This window comes from Humulus lupulus, chromosome 1 (assembly GCF_963169125.1).
Source record: "Humulus lupulus chromosome 1, drHumLupu1.1, whole genome shotgun sequence".
NCBI classification, from domain to species: domain Eukaryota; kingdom Viridiplantae; phylum Streptophyta; class Magnoliopsida; order Rosales; family Cannabaceae; genus Humulus; species Humulus lupulus.
Window position 1 is genome coordinate 252,476,815 of NC_084793.1, and position 19,209 is coordinate 252,496,023.

A 19,209-nucleotide genomic window follows, 5' to 3' on the forward strand; every position below is an offset into this window, starting at 1 on the left:
TAATTTTTATCTAGTTATGAGCTTCTAATCTTTTTCAAAGGTTATTAAGAAGATGATGAAGCAAAATGTAACTAGATAGTATTTTTTTTGTTGTATGTTGACTTCCCATTTGTACAACATTGTTTATGGATTTTTCTATCAAAGATATGCATTTTTCATCTAATGTTGATTGTTAAAGCATATTACACTTAGTTCTTCATTATGCAAAAATATAATATTCTTTGATTAAATGTTTTTCATTAAATTGTTCACATCTAATTCTTAGAGCATAAGTATCATATTTTGCCTAAACATAATCTTTTTTATTTTTTGTAGTTTCATTAAGTTGTAACACAACTAATGCTTAGAAATGATATCTTATATAAGTGAAGAAAAATCCTACATTTTTGAAAGAGTAACTTATGCTTGAATAGAAAATATATTTTTTTTAAAATATATAGTGTGATTTATTTCAACTATATCAAAACTTGGGAATCAATATACTTATAAATACTATTGAACTTGCATTTTGTGGATTCTAATATCTTAATAATCTTATTTTACATATCTCATTTGAAAATCATTTTTCTATTTAATCTTAAATCTTTTTATTACTTATCTTTTATTTTTCTAAAACAAAATCTCATCAAATATTTGGAACTAGGTTAGAATATTATTGCTTTGTTTGAAATAATTTCTTTTGATGTTAGTCAACTCTCATGGGTTCGACCTCGTACTTACATGAACATTATATTCCGAAACGATTCGTGCACTTGTGAGTTTAATTATTAAAACACCCTCTTTTGGGATCAACATATATAACAAATTAGAAAAGTGGCTTAATTGATGGGATTGTGTTTATATAATTATGTTTAATAAAATGGTATATATTGTATATAATTTTGTAAATAATATCTGTAATATTATTATAGTAAATTATTTTTTGTTGTATATAAGTAAAAAATGCCCATAAATCAATCTTTAAAAAAAGGGAAAATTACGAAGTGCACTGTATTTGGTAAAAAAAAATCTAAATATACGGTCACTTAAATAAATTACAAAAAATACAATAAACTCTTCACTCTCAATTCTGTCTCTCTCCCCTCCATGCCGATTTTCGTTACTATTCTTTTGGTTAATCGAACAAAATTTTTATACACAACAAATAATATAATAATATAAGTAATAATAATTACAGCTACTACTTTCAATAAAGTAGATTAATTTATTTTTATTTAAAATGAATTTGTTTATTAATATTAAAATAAATATTTATATTTATATAAATTATTATAACTTATATACGTTGCAATATATAGTTAATTAAAATTAATATTAATAACTATATTGTTGGATAATCATAATATCATTATTCTTTGAATATTTTTTAAATTAGATTTATAAATCTAAATTACAATTATGTTAGTTGAAATTATATAATATTTTTTTAAATGTTAGCTACAAAATAAATTTCTTACTTTCTAGTTTTAAAAAATATTGTTACAAAAATGAATTTTGTTTACTTATAAAGTAGTCTATAATTTTTTTTGTTGACAAAAAGACATGTTTTTCTACTAATTTTTCAATAAACACAAAAATGTTATTATAAATATTAGTTACAAAAATATATTTTTTAATTATAAAACTAGTTTTAGAAACTTTTGTTACAAAAATAAATTTTTTAGTTACAATTTAATCTCTTTTCAAACTAATTTTCTAAATATTAGTTACAAAAATGTAAAAGTTGTTTATTATTTAGTAATAGATGTTTACAAATTTGTAACAAATATTTACAACTATAATAGATATTTACAAATTTGTAATAGATTTTCATATCTTTTTTAGTTTTTAATGTATTTTTGTAGATTTCCTTTTAATAAAGTCTTTTATAAATAATAAATATCTTAAATTTATATTTTTAAGTTGTATGGTATAAATATGATGGTTCCTGTAATTTTTTGGTACAATATGGAAAAGTATAATATTTTTATGTAAATTTTGGTTACGATTTCTTACCAATAATTTATTTTCGTAAATGATAGTTACAATAATTTGATAATATGTATTATGTTGCCTGTTGTTTACCGAGATTTTCGGAAACTGTATTAATGAAAAATAAGCGAGATTAATGATATGAAATTTAGAGGGTAAGAACAGGTTTTTTACGTGGTTGGGGCGTTAATGAGCCTTAGTCCACGAGTCAGTTGTATTAGAGCTTGGAAAGTCTCTTACAATGGAGTTTTTCTCTATATTTTGACAGAGTAACTGTATACAAGTCGAAGAGAGGTCCCTTCTCCAGTGCTCTATCGCCCGTATTTATAGGCTCATAGGAGCACTGGGCTTGGACCGGGCATGACCCGAGCCCATCAAAGATATGGGTACCCTTGGCTTCTCTGGCGGGGGCCCAATACGAAGGATAAAAATACAAAAGACTAAGAACTATTAAGGCCCAATGGGGCAGTCCAAGAATTACATTTCGACCGACAAAATGGGGCTTTTGGTCTGGGCACTCTGAGTTACGAGGCAGATTCAGGGGACAAAGCCGGTCAGTGCACTGGCAGCGCAGGTCTGAACCAACGGCGTGCAATCCCGAGGTGGCCTTTTCTGCAAGTGAAAAGTGGGGACAACCCCCACACGTCGGGGGCAGCTTCAGGGTCACGGATGCTTTTTCTTTCCAACCGGGAGGACTTGACCCGGGTTCGTTTACCTCTGTCCCTCTTCGTTTACCACAGGCCCAGACCGTTTACCAGGCTCCGGGACCGTTTTTCGTACACTTTGATCGTAACCCCAACTGGCCATACGTCTCCTGGACTATCGTCTTGGATCATCCATCATGGCCACTATCCAGGTCTGGACCCCACTTGGCCGTCGTTCCCGTTCATTCCCCTGCTAAGTGGGCCTAGGCCGAGCCCAAATCCAATTGCCCAGAGTGTGGGCATGGAACACCGTCCCGGGCCCAAGGCAAGAAATGGGGATAACATCTGTAAAAGCATGTTACAAACCTATGTATTATGTTGTCTGTAAAAGCATGTTATAGGTTTGTAACATGTAAATTCATAGTTGTCATTGTCTGTAAAAACTTGTTACAGGTTTGTAAAATGTAAATTCATCGTTGTTTGTAAAAGCTTGTTACAGGTTTGTAAAATGTAAATTCATCGTTGTTTGTAAAAGCTTGTTACAGGTTTGTAACACGTAAGTTCTTATTTAGCATTTCTCTATCATGTTGTTTAGGGTTGCTCAAGATCCAAACCAGTCCAATTATCCTGAACCAATTCAATAATAAAAAATTGAATATCCAATTACAATTGGATTTTATTGGATTTGTAATCTTAGCATTTCTCTATCATGATATTTAATGGACTTAATGTTGTAAACTTAATATTTAAAGGACTATAATGTGACAATTGTAAAGACTTAAATTGGTATTATTACTACACGGTGTCTAGTTTTTTGTTTTGCTTGTTAATTTCTTTAATATCAAAATTTAAGTTCAAAGATAAAAAAAATTAAAATAAAAATAAATCGACCCAATCCAATTACAATTGGATTGGATTAGATTTGTTGGCCAAAACGGATTGGATTGGATTAGTTAGTGTTAAAAATGTTGGATCGGATCGAATGAGCATTCCTAATGTTGTTTGTAAAAATTTGTTACAAGTTTATTGCTATGGTTGTGTTTGGTAAAATTTTTGTTTTTGAATTTTGTAAACACAAAAATGGAAATATAATTTTATTTTTGTTTCTTTATTTTTAAAAAATAAAAATATGTCTGGTAACTGTTTTTGTTTTTTGTTTTTAAAAACAAAAAATAATAAACGCGTTTAATAAATTTTATTTTTATTTTTTATTTAACAATACGAAGTGTTGATTTAAAGAAAAGAAGAAAAAAAAAGTCGAAAACGGTTTAAAAAAAATTTAAACGTAAAAAAATTCTATTTTCAAATTTTAATTAAAATTTAAAAAAATAATAAATAAAAATAAAGTTACCAAATACATTTTATGTTTAATTGTCAAATTTTTAATCAATTAAATAAAAAACTATTTTTTTAAGTGTTACCAAACACAACCTATTTCAACAATATTTTTCTCAAGTGTAAACTTTGATTACAATTTTGCAAGTGTATAAGTAATTCAAAATTGAAGATGCTAATATATATATATATATATATTGTTTAGGATAATATTTGTAATTGTTTAATACAAATTTAGGGTGTGATATTTAATATGTACGCATAGGTTATCTTAATTTTGTAATTAATTTAAAATATCATATTTTAAAAAAAAAAATTCCAAATTTACCGTATATGTGTTAATTTCCCTTAAAACAAAGGGCAGGTCCCATTCAGAAAAGGCCCGAAATTAAAGCCCAAAACCCAACCTAACCCTAAATTTATCCCTTTCTCATTCTCTCTCAGTCACCTCAGTTGCCCTCTCCCTCTCTCTCGCTCGTTTCCCCCTCACCGCCGGCCTCTCTTTCTCATTTCCCTCTCACTGTCAGACTCTCTTTCTCACGGTTTCTCTCCTTTTTTTTCAGGTCACCATCGACGGTGTGGTGGTGGTAGGCATGCGAAAGGGATGCTCTCTAAGTGTCGTGTCTCTCTCATTCTCTCTTACCGTCTCTATTTCTTTTGCAGGTTCATGGAGGTGGTGCCGTTCACGGCGGTAATGTCGCTCGCCATAATGGAGGTGGCTCGGAGAGGTGCAGAGGTCTCTCTCTCTCTCTCTGTTTGATCTTTATGTGTATTTTTTTTGGTTCGGGACTCGTGGGGCTATCAACGGGGTTTGGGGTTTGTGTGGCTGTTGACTGGGTTCAACAACGGGGGCTTTGAATCTCAGGTATCTATCCCTCTCTGTTCATTGTTTAATATTGTTTATGCTAGACTTGTGGTTTTATGAAGATCGTGAGGGCTTGCCTCGGGTTACTGTTACTATTACTGTTAATGGCTAAGATTTTAGGATTAAGCTTGGTGGCATGGAGGTAAATTTCTATGAATTAGGTTGATTAAAAATTAAGTTTAGTTCTTTGTGGGTAAATGAGCTGCTGTTTGAATTGGATTTTGATACTTTAGAAGATTGGATCAAATACTAATTTCTCTTTCTAATTCTTTAAGGTATCTTCAAATATGTAATGCATCATAATGGCTTTTTAGATGTGACTTTGAGAGCTAGAGCTATAGTTATGGCTTTGATGCTTAAGTCTTGCCTAATGAAAAATATTGGTATGCATAGTGCTTCTTAAGATGTCGCCATGAGTTTTGAAAAAAATAGTACAATTATATGCAGCCATTTTGAGTTTACACCATCTCTTGTCTCGTTACTACTGCAACTAATTAAGGCATTTTGTGTATGTATGCATCTCTGTATTTTGTTTTTTGTTTTGTTTTGTTTCATCCTCGAGGAATTTTTTGTGACAATTAGTTGTTTTGCAAGTTTCTATGTATATTATTTCAATTAAAGGGTGTTGCTTATCTTCAGTAATTTAATCCAAGTTCTACTTGGTATTATATTTATGTTATTTTACATTGATTAAGAGCAAATTGTCATTGATTAAGATCCATTTGGGTTTGTCTTTTGGGAAACCTTCAAAATGCCTTTCTAGCCTTTTTAGGTAGTATATTATCTCCAGTATAGTAAGAATTTAGTTCAAGTATTTCACTAGTGTATTAGTAGTGTTTTCATATACAAGACATAGAATTGTATATAGCAATAGCAATAGCTAGTTGTTAAAGACTCAAGTGCTTAATGTTTATGATTATTTGGTTTTGTTCTCTCTTAACCTTTTATTTTTAAGCCTTGTTGTATTGAATATGGTGTATAGTTTTGCTTCGTCTATTTTTTTCATGTGATTTTTGTTTTTCGGCTCATAACTCTGATTTTCATGGTTGTTGAGGTTTTTGTGATATTACACCCTGATAGTTATGCACTTATGCATTCTTAAACTCAATTTGAGACAATGAAATAAGTTAGTTACTGCATTTTATGATCTATTTATGACAATGAAATAAATTAGTTGCTTCAGCTCATAGCTTTTTTGGGGCTCCATTGATCTATTCTAGAAGAGAGTTTTGAATATCAATAGTAATTCTACAATTCTACTTATACTTATTGTTGATCGGTTTGTGAGATAGAATCAGTGGGTCCTATCAATGTATTAATATATAAATTGCTACAAAATAATCATTGTTAATAATTAAAAATAGAGAGAGATAGACACTTTTTATTCTAAGTTTGACTTGGTCAGTTACATGTAATTATTAAGTTACATTTCATTAATGCTTTTGTTATTTTATTATTGCCATTTTTAAGGTCTTTGAAACTGTTATGCACGTGAGGGAGAAGAGCCTGAAGCTGACCAAGAGGTTATAGGGGCTCTTGTTGCAACAACACTTTCAAGGTCTTTGGATAATTTGTTGTGTAAAACTGAGTATAAAATGTATATGTGATTGGTTTTGGACAATTAATAAGTGTATTTTTAGAGTTTTGATTTTGTTATGAATTTTGGTTGAAATTTATGTGATGTTTTGGTATTCTCTTGTTTTGTTCAATATTTATGTAATTTTTAAAATATATATAACACGACTAATATCATTTTTTAAAAATATTTTTAGTGATAGATATTGACTATTGACATAGAGAGCAACATTGACAGTTGACAGCAACAAGGCATAGGAAAATATAATAGTTAGCTCTCTGTCGTTGTTGCTCAATAGCGATACTTAAAAACTGTGGGGAAAGTCCAGTATTGTGGTAGTCTCTTACCATACGTTTGTCATTTTTTACTAGTGTGAACACAAGCTTTCTATAATGTATGGAAACTAATGCATGCATATCATGTACATGCATACATACAAGTGCAACTCTACTAACCATGCACATTGGTGCACACAACCAAACCTCAAGAATTCACAAATAAAATAATTAATTAACAAATTTAAATTCATATAGTTTTTATCAAGCAATTCAAACAATTAAAAATAAGTTTTTAACACTTAACAATTAATAATAAAATAAAACACACAAATTAATAAAAAAAATTTAGTATGCTACAAAAATGATATTTTACAAAAAACACAGGGTATCAAATGGTTACTTACTGTAACGCCCTTAATTTATTATTTTTATTTAAAATACTAGTTTTAACAATAACTCAAAAGATTTCATAACTTTGTCAAAAAACACAGAGGGGCTTTATTGGAAATGTATGCGGAGTTTGGATCCAATGTTCAAAACAAAAGAGAGTTTTATGCAGTTGTAAAAAATAACTAAATTACATCCCACTGATAAATTAAACATAAGAAAGACTCCAAGGCACTACGGCGTTTCAGATCATTTCCTCGTTCATTGGCTCCCTGCAGCATACATACATACTCTTGGAAAACTGACTCAGCTCACCATGCGTGCCATACAAGTCCATCTAGTGTCTACCTGCAAGGGGAGCAGGTAAAGTCATAAACAACATAATCATAAGCATACAACATAAGATCATGACTCCCCTATTGTCCAATGATCACATGTAACTCACTTTTGGTCATCTTCATGGCACCCTTTTGGCCATAATTCACCTGGCACCCTTTTGGCCTTAAATTTCCCTGACACACTTTTGGCCAGAATCTTAGGCACGTCTGCCTTTAATAATGTTGCAGCACTAGGTTAAGCAAACACAAACAATTCCATGCATATCATCATAACTAGAGTCCATTCAAAAAAAAAAAAAAACAATCTAGCTAACTTCCTTACCTCAGGTCCAAGCACAAAATAAGAGCACGAATACTTCACAACAAGCCTAGAATAACAATCAAACACTCGTCTTAATATCATGTAAAACCACACATAAACATTTCAAGCACATCCCACGTGTGCACGGGCCACACACACGTGGTACCTATCTCACACAGGTTGCACCACAATCTTGACTCTAACAAGAATTCATACATCAAGTCATATTCACAGGTCTTACATAATGTTAGAAAATGTCATTTTTCTCATCAATCTTCAATGATCTTTAAACAAGAACCTTATACTTAATCAAATAACATATAATCATGCGTAAAAGTACATTTGCATGTAACATGCATACGTGAGACCATTCTTGAAAACTATGACAAAGTTTATAATAGCATACACTTATTTCTTACCAAAATTCAGCAAGCATTATTAACACATAACGAATTACTTATTAATTTTCCTAGCATGCTTGCTACCATTTTGACATCTTAAGACTATTAGAAATCATGCATCAAGACTTAATCCCAAAAACCAAAACCAAACTCACAAACTAATTATGGCCTAAATCAACAAAAGGCAAAAGATATCAAACTTTAATCTAAACATATATACCAACTTGCTTAATACTCATGATTTATAAATACAACATCATCATGGCACAAAATCCACCCTTAGATACACATGCTTGCTAATCTCATAACCTAAAATAAAATTCAGCTTGTCATTCATTCATTTGCTTTTATCTTTTAAGCATATAAGTTCACAGAAAATCATAGGTAATGAAATGAAAGAACAAAATATATGAAACTAATCATTTTCATCTTTAGCATATATCATGGAATCAAACTCACTCCTAGTTTACTCATGTTTGCTAAATAAATATATAAACAATAAAATTCAGCAAGTAACATAGAATTATAAAATGACCAATAAAACATTAATAATATACCAACAATACATGGATAGGTCTAACATGCTTTCTAACATCTTATGCAAGTTCCTAATAATCTTTAATCTCATTTACACATTTAAAACAATAACACACTATGCAATATATCTCGAAATACACATAGGAATTAACAACCAAGTTTACCACAAAATCACATCATGCTTCTTTATTCAAGTCATCAAGGCAAGAATCATAGTACAACATCCTCATAAAAATAAATAATAATACACAAAACCCAGCATGCTTTTCTTTTAGTTTTAGTACATAAATATTCATCATGCCTTGAATCAATTTAAAATAGATACCTAGACCTAAAACAATGCCATGGCTGAAACTCATAGTTCTCACAAAACAGCTTTTGATTAATCAAGCAACTCTATAATGCTCCTTAATGTATGAAAATTCAACGAAATAATGATTCATCCAAAACAAATCCAAAAACCCTTTAAAAAATATAGTGGACGAAACATATGCACCAAAATCAACAAAACAGTTCAACAACATAGATCATGACATCCTAGCATGCATTCTGCTTCATAAACAATTCATAGAAATAAGTTAAAACAATCAAAACAATTTCCATAATTCATTTACCATGCTAGCCGAGACCCTAAATACCTATTTCTCAAAATCACAATTTCATACATGCTTTTATTAGAACCTTTAATCAACAAGACACAAAACCATTTGAACTAAGTTCCAAAATTCCACAAAATAAAGCAGTTGAAAAATTATAACCATTTCCAAAACCAAAAGTTCAACAACACAAAACAACAAAAACAAACTATCATGCTTCTAGTACCAAAAAAAAAGTTGTAAATCCTTACTTTGATTTTCTTAATGGTGACCGAACCCTAAGCTTGTGTCCCTCTAGGATATGTCTCTAATACCCAAACCTTGATCATGAAAACATATACTAATCTAAATTAGAAAAGGAAGGAAGAAAATAGAATACAAACTACAAATTAAGCCTTACCACCTTATACCTTAACATTTTGCTATTCTTCCTTTCCCCTAGCACCAAAGCTTTGCCTTTCCCCTTTTCTTCTCTTTTGATTTCGGCAGCCACCGAAGGGTTTTCCTAAGCTCCTATGTTCTTCTATTTATAATACCCTAGTGACCTAAACCTAAGGAAAGAAACCAAGTGTGAAGGCTCCAATCCTATCCCTTCAAATATGCTTCAATCCCACCAATTTCTCTCCTTACACCTCACATAAACCCTATCCAAATGTAAACACAATCTAAACATAAGCATTGTCATCTTATCCCAAAAGATGACAACTCATTTCCTTTTTCCTTTTAATTTCCTAATAATAAATAAAAAATCCAATTATCCACACACACACATTTAATAAAAAAAAAGTAACATATTCTAATCACATAATTTGTCACACCTAATAAAATGTAACACTAACAATTAAACAAATATTACACAATAAATCAATAAATCATAATTCACACAAAACAATAGTTCAAATATTTTCTACAAATCAAACAATTAAACTACAACATAAAAATAATTGGATCACTACGCCTACCCTTATTTAAATAATTATTTGTGAATTATATGAAATAAGTGATTGAATGAAACTAAAATAATAATTGGAAAATATTATTTTAATTTACAAGAATTGTGAGTGGATCACTTTAGAATAAAGTTTGGGACTTATGTGTAAAATAAATATAGAGTTGTGAAATATTTATTTTACTAGATAGTTAAGGGTTAAATAAATTTTATAAGGACCCTAGAGCTATTTTATTAATTTATTGGGTCACATGGGAATTTATTTGAGAAGCCTAGCACATGATTGTGCTTGGGCTCACATAAAATTGTAGAATCTTTTAGACTATAGTTTGTGTGTATGTCGAGTGATACCACATATTATGATATTATAGGATATAGTTTTGATGTAATTATTTTATTATATAGTTTATAACTCATCAATGAGAAATAATGAACATATGACTTGGTCATGGGGACTTATTAGTGAAGTAATGTTCTATAAATTGGTGCAAGAGGTGGCCTTGAAATATTTCAGCACATTGTTTTTGTGCTGACATTCTAAGGGCTCGGTCAAGGATAGTTTGAGAGGGAACCAAGAAATTTTCAAATTTGAATGTTAATGGGTGGTTATGGGAGTTAAGATCTCATGGGAGAAATTTACTCACTAATTTTTTATCAGCCATTTTCGAAAGTCACTAAGGAAAGAATGAAAGGAAAGTTTGAGAGAAAGGAAGAGAGAAAAAGAAAGCACTTTGGCTCTCTATAGGTTCGACCAAGAGGAGAACAACACAAGGGTAAGTGTTTGATCCAATTTCTTGCCTCTCTTTGATAATTTTGGGTTATGATGGCGATCTTAGAGGTCCATGTTTGTTGTAGAAATAGTTCGAGCAAGATGAGGGAAAGAATCACCAAGATTTTGGCTAGACATTTGGAATCAAGGGTGAGTTTTGATCTTGTTCTCCTCTTTGATTTCGGGTTTTGGTATGTTCTTAGAGGTTTTGTTTCTGTTTATAGAGCCTTAGAAACTCTAAGAGAGGAAAGGAAATCTCTCACAAAGCGCTGGGCTACGAGGGTAAGAGTTTCTACTTTTCTCTTGGTTATTGTTTTCAAAATTCTTGTCGATGTTAGTTTGGTTTTGTATATATAATTCTGGTTGTTTAGGTTAAGTTCGGATCTGAGTTTGGGGTTTAAAGTGTTGGAAAATTTATGATTAATTGGTCTCTTAAGGTCCTAGAGGTTTAGATCTAAGTTTGGAAGGGATCCATGGGTTGGTTACCATTTTGGATGGGCGGTTACCACCGCCGCCAACAATTGTTGTTGGTTGGCGGTACAGTGGAAGGACACCATGGTTTTGGGCTGGTTAGTGTTGGTATTAAATATGATAAATCAGGATACGTAGCGGAATAGATCTTTTAAAAAATTTAACAATACCAGCCATGATCATACATAAATAAATATATTAAATCAAACACAAATAGATTAGATATTACCTCTTGTAGCCTATCAAGAGTCCACGAATCTTTTGGTATAAATCTACGTTCTTCTTATCCTTATTCTAAAAGCTCATACCTTAATCTTCCAGAGCAATCATCAAACACACAAGGATGTGTGTGGGCACGTAAAATTCAAAAGGTTGACTTAGACTCTCTAGATGTACTCAACACATGGGATCTAGACAGGTTTTAGAAGATGGAGGCTATTGAAATTAGAATTTCAAGTTTAAGAAATTTTATCGTTTCTTTTCTTGAGAGAGAGTCTCATAGTTAATTGCTTAATCCAGGTTCTTTTCAGGTTTATTAAGATAATTAACTAATTTAATTAATCTTTATTTTATTAAAAATAAAAATGATCAGCTAAATCTATTTAATTATGTAATTTAAATAGAATAATTAAATATTATTAAATAAACAAATTAATTTGAAATTCAAAATTCAAATCTCAATGATATTTCTATCTTTGAGTGGCGCCACATAGTGAGTGTATCGTGAGCCACATTAGGGTTATCCCTAATTATCTTATTTGTTTGTTTAATTAATATTTAAGATAATATATTTATCCCAAAATAAATATCAGTCAATTCAAAATTAACTTTATCTTAAAATATCAGTTTTAAATAAATATCTTATTATAAATAAGATAATTATTAATCTCTCTTTATATTAACCCAAACATGAATAATAATAAATTATTTAACTATATAGTTTTTATTTTGAAAAACTATATAGTTAAATAATTAATTCATTCACAATTAATCAATTGCCTATAATTATCACATAAATACTTCCTTGCCGTGGAAAATTAATTCATTTGCAATTAAGTCATTGTCTCTACAAATCTTTATTTTGACATCCTTACCCTTGACAGTGTACAAAAAATGTGATCTGGGGACCATGGACCTATAATACGAAGCTCCAATAAACTAGATCATTAATTAAACTCTTTAATCTAATAATCTTATCTATTAATTCCATGATTACTCCACTATAAATATGGAATTGCACTATAAGTATTTATAGAATTATATTTACAAAGTTTTCTCTCGTAGTCCATTGATATAATCAATAAATGTAGTTATGTCCTCCATTTATTGGTTCGTTAATTAGAGATGGTCAAAATTACCATTTTACCCTTCTAATTACCTCTTGATCCTTAAGTACCATTAATTCACTAGCGAATAATTAATATATAATCAAATTATAGATTTGAGCTCAATAACTATTTAGTTCCAAACTTAACCCTTAAGAGAACCAATATTCAATTCGTTAGGAAAGTATGAATTCCATTATTGTAAATCATGTTCCCAGCCATTCATGATATTGAATCTCCAAAACAAAAGTCATTAGCCTCATTATACTAAGACACCTTAACGAGTGAACCAAAAGATCCAATAAGAACAATCAGGAGTTCATGACTACTCAAGATTTAGACTCATCTACAAATGATCATCTATTATGATAAGAATTAAATTTTTATGGCAAACGGTAAATTTATAAAGATAATTAATTCATATCGGTCTTGTCATATATTATCTCTATTATATACAGTACATTTACCAAGATGTCTATCCACATCAGTAATCCGAATCTAGATCTTTTGCATCTCGTATGCTTAGTAAACCACAATAGTAACCATTCATTAAAGATTCCTTACTTTAATATGTTACTGACTATTTTATTCATTATATTTGATCTCATGAATGAATATGAAATTTTCTTGATATTATTATATAATTAATTCAAAAAGTAATTATAATACTCAAATATAATAAAATTGTACTTTTATTTAAATCAATAAAATGTATTTACATGCTTTTATGGCATTAATCCTAACAGTTAGCAAACTGAGGTGCTCAGATAGGTGTGGTAGGATCGGCTAGCAAGTGAAGCACCAACCCCTTGGGCTTTGGTGCTTTGGTCGAGAGGCATAACCACCATAAGGTGGTGGTTATGGTGAATAGCCACTACCAAGGGTGGTGTGATGATGAGGACTGTAACGCCCCAAATTCGCTAATAAGGCTCGGTGCCTTGATTAGCATGACAGGAGGGCAATAATTGATTTAATTATATTACTACATGATTAATTGTGATATATGTGTATCAATACTTAATTACTTGAGTTATATTAGAATGTGAATATATATATATATGCATGTTTAGGTGATTTAAATATGCATGTGGGCCTGTTCTTGTTAATAAGGGCATGTTTGCAATTTTGGCCCGTTGAGCGCATAAATGTAATTATGTGTGTTATGCTTGAGACCACAGTATTGTGGAGATATATTTGAGATGTGTGGTCTGAGGTGGTCCTAGGGAGCGGATTAGCAGAATAGTCACAACGGGGTCAAATACCTGACTCGGGGTGAGCCTAGGGGTATTTTGAGGAATGTAGTGTGTATTTGGGGTTGATTGGGTAATGTGTAATTATTTAGCGGTTATTTGGGTATGTTGGGATGATTTGGGAATTTATAGGAATACTCGAGGAATTAGTGGGAATGGGGAAAATGATGGGTTTGCCCTTGGAGGCGTTAAATGGCTAAGGATAAGCCTAGGGGCATTTTGGTCATTCTCAAAGCCAAAGGATAGACTTGGTTGGACTTAATCTCAACAGAACACTTAGGAAAGAAGAGGAATACTCCCACTTTCTCTCTCTCTCTCTACTCGGCTCACTCCCTCTCCCTTGGCGTGCTTGGAGGCTTAGGGAAACTCTTGGGGAATTGACTCAGGAACAGAGGAACTTGAAGCTTGAAGTGTTTGGGATTTAGCTCAGGGTCGAATTCTCAGTTGAGGTAAGAGTTTTATTCTAATTTTTGTTGATTTTCTGCTGTAATTTAGGGGTTTTCTTGAGGTTTAAACCTTGGCCTGACTTTGGACTTCGATGAGACTATGGTGTAGTTTTTGGGGTAGTTGTACTGATTATGTTGCCTTGATATGGATTCTAGACACAATTTTGGGTTTGGGTGTTGGTTAGGATGAATTTTAGCGAAATTGGCTCGAGAAAACACAAGGGAATTCTGGGTTTTGGAGCTCGAGTCTTGTCCCTGTTCTTCAAGTGTCGCGACCCGTGTGCGTGGAATGGGACTGACGATTCTATGAAATTGCCCAGGCACCGCGGCGCAGGTTGGGACGCGCCGCGACCTGCGTCCCCCAGGAGAGAGAGCCTTGGGCTCTCTAACTTGTAGTGTGTCGCGACCCTACAGGCTAGGCCACGACTTTAATTAAGGGAAATGGCCAAAACATATTTTTAAGCTCGGAAACTCAAACTTAAGGGCTCGGGAGGGATTCTACTACCATGTTTAATAGAATTCGAGGTCCCAGAGGCCAATATATTATTCCAAAGTTTGTAATTAGTTTAGGGTTTAATGGATGATTATTTTTATTACGTTGTGACTGGGTTTTACCGCTAAGGCTCAAGATTAGGGATCGTGCTTGGGATTGCCCTATTTTTTCATCTTGGGACTCAGGTAAGAAAACTGTTTGTGCCCGTAGAGCAGGGCATGGCCCGATTATCTGTGTTTAGTGTTATGCAAGAATGTATATAATTGTTATGTCATGTATATGTGTTTGTGACGGATCGGCGAAGGCCAGGTTCGGTAAGGGCCGGGATCGGCAAGGACCGAGATCGGCAAAGGCCGGAATCGACAAGGGTCAAGATCGGCAAAGGCCATAATCGGCAAGGGCCAAAAATGGAAATAAGCATGCTGAATGTAGGCAGCCATGGCATGGACATCTAGGGTATTGTACTCACTCGCTCGGTTAAGACTGTGAACCTGGTGCCTGGTAACGCACTTGGATCGCTTAGGCCGTCGTTGTTAATTTTTTGTTATATATGTTTAAATTATGTGTTTATTGAAATAAATTGTTATATGTTTTGTTTGTGGAGTTTTCTTGCTGGGCCTTGGCTCACGGGTGCTCTATGATGCAGGTAAGGGCAAAGGAAATGTCGATCAAGCATGAGTTGGAAGGCATGGAGCGATGTGTACATGTTTGTCCTACCGGGCCACCACGACTGGGGTAGTTTTGAGGAACTCTTGTGCAAACAACCGATTTTGTTGCCTAGGTCAACTATATAATATCTTTTGAGTTGTAATTATGTTTTAAACAATGTTTTGGGATCCCAATGTAACATTTTTTTAGTCTTAATGAATGTCAAAACCTTTCTATTAAAGTTCCATTAAACGAGTCTTCACTTTAATCACACTTTTTAGTCTAAAACCTCTAGCGAGGTAATGGCACATTTTAAAATCATATGGTAACAGCTCTAGGGTAGTAGGGCATTACAAGGATGATGATGAAGACGTTGATGATGATATTGGTGGTGTGAGAAGGACTCGTGTGAGTCCAAGTGGTGTAGGCCGAAAATCACAAAAACTAACTAGGTGCTCAGGACACATTGCATGCGTCATGCATGGCTATGTACGTGCACCCAAGGGACCAAAATGGTAATTTGTTCGCGAGACTTTATATATAGCGTAGGCTCGGGTTTAGTATTCCCAGGGCCCGAGAATTATTATTTTGGAATTTGAATAATTTTAAGAAGTTTAATAATTTAACGAGCACAAGCTCATGAAATTATTACTTGATTTTCAAGATATGGTTAGACTCGATCTTTTGTCTTAAGTTGAAGATTGTCAATCTAAGAATCGGAAAAATATTTTCAAAAGTGTAGAAAAATTTTAAGAATACAAAATTACTCATTAGAGCTTAGGGCTTGGGATTAGGGCTCGTGGCTTGGGTATATGAATTTTGAGAAATACTTGGAGTTAGAACTCGAAATTTCAGACATAAATCAAGGTTAAATTATTATTGGGAATAATAATTTCTAAGTTAAGTTTGGGTTTCCGGGAGGATTGTTTTGCTCATTTTACCCCAAGAGCTCAGGTTTGGGTCGGGACTCAAGAATTTAGGATTTTTTTCATAAATCCCAATGCTTATTTTAATATCTTAGTAAGTCATGAACTAAGTCATATTATCTTAATATGTTTTTAGGGTCTAAAAGTGATCGGAAACACTCACCATGGAACTATTCATGAAAAGCTAATGACAAAAGGTAAGGAAGTCTACACCAAGAGTAACTTAGCTTTGTGAAATGTTTGCTATGAATGTTTGCATGCTATGAATGCTGGTAGATTAAATGTGTTGCTGTATATCTAGATTATATGGCTAGAAACGTGCATAATAGTGCCCATCTGACGAGGTTGAATGCACTAGTTATGTTTGAATGTTGTAAGTGCAAATGTTGTGATTTTGTGCTTGCTATGTGAACTGTGTAAATGTTGTCCCCATGCAATTAGCGGAGTATGCCCTTTGTTACAGGAGGTAAGTATTCTCCGGACCACGGAGGCCACAAGGCTCATGACCTCTATGTTGAACCTGATGACCAGGAAATTGTTTATGATGAATGAATGTTATTTATGAAGCAATACTTGACTTTTGAATGTTTGAGATGTATTGCTAGTTAATTTAATTTTATACTGCATTATGTTTATGTTATGAATTCGAGACCTACGTTCTCTAGTATGTGTTAAGAAAACTTACACAGGATCTTTATTTATTTTCATGTAGATCTAATATTAAACAAGTTAATATGAGACAACCTAGAACATGTTTCTAAAATTGAATTCAAAGAGAAATAATGATAAGAATACTTACATTATACGCAGTGGAATGAATGAGTCATTCCTTCAGTTTCTCTAACCCTTGTATCATTCCTGTCGCAGAGTATTACCAAGAAACTGAACTGATCTTCAATTTTCTTCACAGCCTTCCAAAGTATCCTTAGAATCATCTAGACTAGAGTGGGAAATTCTCAACACATGAGATAGATACAAAGAGAAGAAGAGAAAAGAACAATAAGGCTTAGAAAAGGACTTATGTTTAGTGAGAATCTAAAACCTATCAGAAAACCAGGTCTGTCATATGATTTCAACTCACACTTAACATTCCTTTTATAGACTTACTTAGGTCATTTATTTAATTAAAAATTAATAAAATAATAGCCAATTAATAGCCCTAGGTCAAAATTATTATGGGCTTTAGGCCCGAGAAATTTCTCATTTGATTATAAGCCTGTTGGTCTTAAAATCAAGGCATGTATTATTTTCTATTGATTTAATTATTTAAATCATTTATAAAATTAATTATTTATAATTTGAACCTTGATTTAAACTTATTTATTAATTTAGATACCAATTTATCTTAATTAATAAATTTGCCATAATTTCTCTATTCTTCTCTAAATTACATAACTCTGTGAAACTATCCAAGATTGACCTAGTCAACTTTGATAATTCTAATTGATAATTAAATCAATTAATTGAAACTATCTAGATGATTTTATCTAAGGTACAATGGGGACCATGGGCCTATGAAATCAAGCTCCAATAAGTTATCATAAATCTAACATATAAATTTACTAACTTATTAATTCCTCGTGACTCCACTAAAGACTCAGAATTGCACTCTTGAATTCATAGAACACTCTATAATAAATATAGATATGCTATTAATTATCCATTGTTACAACCATAATTGTCACTCAATCCTCTATAGACGGTCTACAGTGAGATGAGACTAAAATACCGTTTTACCCCTCATTGTATTTTATCCTTAAAACACTTAGTTCCTTGTAAATGATATTTTAGTAAACTAATATTAATTACTAAAATGAGATCTCTATCATTTAGCACCTTGAACCAAACTAAAAGAAAATTGTAACGCCATACTTCGTTAGAGTCGTTACTAAGTGAGTTTAAAAACGTGCTTTCAACTCGCTAATCGAGGTTTTAGGTCAAATAGTGTAATTAAGCCATAAACAGAGGAAAAACTTAAGAAATAATAATTTCCATAGAAAATCATAAAATTTTTACACTTGGGATCCCAAAATACAGTTTAGAAACATTTACAATATATAAACTGAACCACGTCGACTAAACGACAAAATCTAGGTTTATTTACAATCATCTCCCAAAATCCACTGGCTGTGGCAGCCAGGCTGGCCAAACATGTACACGCTGCCTCACGCCTGCTACACTCATGGTCGGTTGGCCTTCTCTTTACCCTTACCTGCACCACAGAGCATCTGTGAGCCGAAGCCCAGCAAGAAAACCCACAAACAGATAACATATGCAACATATATAACAAGCATATAAACAGGCCACCAATGGGCTAAACACATACGGCCTAGCCGTCCCAGGCATTTACCAAGCCTTGGGTTCGCGGACCACGCCGTGAGGATATCCCAGGTATCCTTTTAGGGACTCGCCCTGGCAACTCGCACTCCTCGTGCTCAACGCTGCTCTCGGCCCCTTGCCTTTCTCGGCCTTGCACTCAACGTGCCCAACACCGTTCCGGCCCTTCACCATTCTTGGCCTACACCGTTCCCGGCTCTTGCCGATCATTCACAAAATAGCATACATAGCATAACAAGCAAGTACAGAATTCTAGCATATTCAGTTAAAGGGCTACGCCCTGTAATTCAAACACATTGGGCTCAGTCCTGCATACCAGTTCTATTCAAACACACTGGGCTCAGCCCTGCATACAAGCTCTATGGG

General features: G+C 32.7%; 2 long non-coding RNA genes across 2 annotated transcripts; one reads left to right on the top strand and one right to left on the bottom strand.

The window, feature by feature from the left end:
- Positions 1-4,338: 4,338 nt before the first annotated feature.
- On the top strand, positions 4,339-6,506 carry LOC133805573 (uncharacterized). The gene is made up of 2 exons (XR_009878986.1): positions 4,339-4,815; positions 6,286-6,506. It is a non-coding gene; the product is annotated as an uncharacterized LOC133805573 (long non-coding RNA).
- Positions 6,507-7,066: 560 nt separating this feature from the next.
- LOC133831568 (uncharacterized) lies at positions 7,067-9,828 on the bottom strand. The gene is made up of 5 exons (XR_009892531.1): positions 9,640-9,828; positions 9,481-9,549; positions 7,717-7,762; positions 7,502-7,624; positions 7,067-7,404 (listed from the first exon to the last, which is right to left on the bottom strand). It is a non-coding gene; the product is annotated as an uncharacterized LOC133831568 (long non-coding RNA).
- Between the last annotated feature and the right edge of the window lie 9,381 nt (positions 9,829-19,209).